Source organism: Ceratotherium simum, chromosome 12 (assembly GCF_057802395.1).
Source record: "Ceratotherium simum simum isolate JZ-2026a chromosome 12, ASM5780239v1, whole genome shotgun sequence".
In the NCBI taxonomy this organism is placed as follows: Eukaryota; Metazoa; Chordata; class Mammalia; order Perissodactyla; family Rhinocerotidae; genus Ceratotherium; species Ceratotherium simum.
This window is the reverse complement of record NC_141911.1, coordinates 11,193,281-11,197,436: the sequence shown is the minus strand read 5'-3', so window position 1 is coordinate 11,197,436 and position 4,156 is coordinate 11,193,281.

Here is a 4,156-nt window from a genome sequence, read left to right as displayed (position 1 = left end):
TCAGCTTGTCCTCACAGCTTCCCACCCCAGCTGTAGCCCTTATCCTGGACCCAGGCTTCCATGTCCATCCACCATGGGAGAAGTGAATCAATGAAGGAACTTGGGGAACGCTGTGGACTAAGCAAAGTCTGGACCCCTAAGTTCATGCCACTTTACCAGATGGCATTCCTTGGGGACAGCAGTTGCCAGTGGCAGAGAAGTGCTGCTGGGTGGGTCAGGTTGTGCGCTGTGGCAGCCCAGAATTCTCCCACAGGCAGTCAACTCATTGAAAGAACATGGAGCCCTGCCTGAGCACTTATCAACTATGTGACCTCAGGCAATTTACTGAACCTCTCTGAGCTTCAGTTTCCCCACCTATAAAATGAAAATAATAGACTCCTCAGAGCTGTTAAGAGGATTGAATAAAATTATATGATTACTTAAAATACATAAAGTGCCCAGTTCAGGCTATGTTCATAGCACAGAGCCTGCTAGGTCTCAACTACTAATAAAATTGAAAACAAGGCACTATTGTTTGTGGTTCAGCTGGGCACCATCTCTTTGACTCCTAGGGCTGTTCTTGTAAACTTCATGTTTGTGATTGTGATAAATGTAGATTCCATCAGTTCCTAGGAGGATTTGCCAATGTCTTCCCTGTGATCATTTTTATGGGTTCCAGGAAAGGGCATTTGGATAGTCTGCTTCATTCCAGGACGACCTATACGGGTCCTCTAGAAAGGCAGGTCTGGAATGAGGAGGACACCCTTGTGATGTCTGAGACTGCTTTCAAGAGCATGTTTTAAACTGCTTTTGCTTGAGACCCTCCTCCTGCCTGTCTCCATCCCCTTGGGGTGACCTTGGTAGTGACAGCAGATCATTATTGGCTATAGGCAGTGTTTCTTAAACTGTGGGGTGCAAAACATTTACATCGGGATTTCCTGCGGGGGTGGGAGGAGTGGGAGAACATGCAGGTTCCCAGTCTCCTCCTCAAACCTACTGAATCAGAATCTCTGGGAGCTTAAGCTTGTTCTATAAGCTCGGCATGTGGTTGTGAAGCTGCAGGTGCCATCACACCTTGATACAGCGAGTGTTCAGCAGATGGTGGCCAGAATATGTGTATGATGGGGAAAGTGGGGCAACCAAGAATTATCGAACATGTACTGTGTGCCAGCCCCTTACATACTGTATATGTTTCCTATGGCTGCTGTAACCTATTACTGCAAACTTAGTGGCTTAAAACAATACACATTTATTTTCTTACAGTTCTGGAAGTCAGAAGTCTGAAATTATTTTCACTGGGCTAAAATCAAGATATTTGTCGGCAGGGCCACACTCTCTCCAGAGGCCTTAGGGCAGAATGGTTTCCTTGCCTTTTCCATTTTCTAGAGCTGCATTCCTTGCATTCCTTGGCTTGTGGCCCTTGCCTCCATCTTCACAGCATCTTGCTTCAGTAGCCACATTGTCTTCTTCCTTCTGTAGTCAACTCTCTCTCTGCCTCCCTCTTATAGGGATATTTATGATTGAATTTAGGGCTCACTAGGATAATTTCCCCATCTCAAGATCTTCAACTTAATCACATCTACAAAGTCTCTTTTGCCATAAAGGGTAACATTCACAGGTTCCAGAGATTAGGACCTGGATGTCTGTGGGGCCATTATTCAGCCTACCACACATATATTATTGTATTTAATCTTCAAAACAATACTGTGAGGTGGTTAGTATTCCCCCGTTTTCAGATGAATGAACTGAGACTCAAAGAACTTAAAATGACCTGTTGCAGATGACTCAGCTGGGGAGGAGTTCGGATTTGAACCCAAGACCACCTGGTTCTAAGACCTGTAATCTTTTCTCTGTATCAGATTGAACTATAATACCTGTCAAAGGAATCCGACCAGTCACTGCCTGTGAGTCTTTTAGGCGTCTGAGATGGCCACCGAAACGTCCCCATATCATCGCATTCTCAGTTCCAAGTGAGAAGTCCAGCTTCTGAATTTAAGTGGGTTATTTGGAAGATAGCATACAGACAGAGATAAGTCGGGTCCATGCCAGATTCTTGGAACACCTCAAGAAGACACAGATGATTGCCAAACAGCCCTCCAGGCCCATTCTTGAGATAAGAATAACTACCTAAATTTAGAGGCTTCATTGTGCTTCTGCACATTTTAAGTAAAAAAGAGTTTTTAGGAAAAACATCTAGGCTAGGCCTTGAAGACAGCCTTAAAACGCCATCTCCTGGAGGTGTTAACTAACCTTATTGTAGTAATCATTTCACAATAGATACATGCATCAAATCATCACGTTGTACATCTTAAACTTACATATCTTATATGTCAATAATATCTCAATAAAGCTGAGAGGAAAAAGCCATCTCCTTGTTGTTAGATGACATCTTCGAATTTGCTAATATTCTGCGTGCTCAGCCAAGCACAGAAATCGGACATGGAGCGAAGTGAAGAACTATTGTAATAGTGACTGTAAAAGCAATCAGGAGTATGTAGTCATCGGACTGTCTGTAAGTTAGGACTATGAAAACACTGTGACAAATGCTCTGTGAATATCAGCAAGGTGGGGATAAATAAACATGGGCCCCTTCCGAGTAGAGAGGCAGAAAATAAAAAAAATATATATCTAGGCTTCACTGCAGGAAAAAAGTAAAAATAGAATATTGGAACTTCTATCACATAGATATAACTTAATTATAATATTTAGGTTGTAATAAAAAATAGTGTCCTCAAAGAGGAGAGAGAGTAGGGGCTGGCCTGGTGGTGTAGCGGTTAAGTGCGTGCTCTCCACTTCAGCGGCTCAGCGTTCGCAGGTTCAGTTCCCCGGCACACACCAATGCATCACTCGTCAAGCCGTGCTGTGGCGGTGTCCCATATACAGTAGAGGAAGATGGGCACAGATGTTAGCCCAGGGCAAATCTTCCTCAGCAAAAAGAGGAGGATTGGCATTGGATGTTAGCTCAGGGCTGGTCTTCCTCACAAAAAAAAAAAAAAAAGAAAGGAGAGATAGTAAACTTTTCTATTCTAATCAAAGGGTAGGAAGGGCTTCTAAAGTTGGATATTTTAACCTTTAAATAGAAGATAGTCTTCATTTAGCATTCTCTCATTTCTAAAAAGGCTGTGTGTTGTCATTTAAATCTCTCCATAACAAAATCACCTTCAAGTTCTAGTCAATGGCTTATTTATTTAGTACATATTTGATACATCAAAGAATTAGGACAGTTCTTTGAAGTTGATTGCAATGGGATTTATCCTGGGTTCTAAGTGTCTGTATTTACTTGGGGTTGAATTTACAGATCAACTATTCAACACTTACTCATTTATCAGCATCCAGATTACCTTTATGTGGACCTAAACGCAGTTCAAAATCCTAAAATCTACCCACCATCCTATTTGCCCATCTTTATTCAGGTCTACCTTCCCAGAGGAGTCAGGTGTAAAATAATAAAGAGCAAATAGAAGATCCTCATGGATAAAGCTCAATAGGAGAAAGCTAGCATATGAGAGGAGAGGAAATGCAGTGAATGAAGCATTATAAAAAAGAATAAAGGTCATTTTGAACCTTTGGTATCAAAAGAAATCAGGCCTGGGGGGGATAGCAGACATTAACCAAAGGTTTGAAGGCAATGTGTTTATTACTTGATATTTGCTTTTGTGCATCATTTTGCCCTTAAAACTGAACTCACCAAAGTTCCTAACACACACCCATTCTGTGCCCATTGTCCATTGTACTTTTCCTTTTATGCTATTTAAGTCTACAGAATTGAAATTTAGCCCTACCTTGAACTAATCACAAAAATAAGTTCTAGCTGAAATAAAGCTTTAAGTGTAAAAAAACAAAACTATTGCCTTCCATTTTTAGCAATATGGCAGACTACAAACTCTAATAACCCTTTTGGTATAAAACACTTATAATTGTCTATTTTATTTATTTATTTATTATTTATTTTGCTGAGGAAGATTCGCCCTGAGCTAACATCTGCTGCCCATCTTCTTTTTTTATGTGGGTCACCACCACAGCATGGCCACTGACAGACAAGTGATGTAGGTCCACGCCTGGGAACCGAACCTGAGCCACTGAAGCAGAGCACGCCAAACTTAACCACTAGGCCACCGGGGCTGGCCCTTGTTTATTTTAAAAACAACAAATCTTTTAAAATATTTAAAAAACCCAA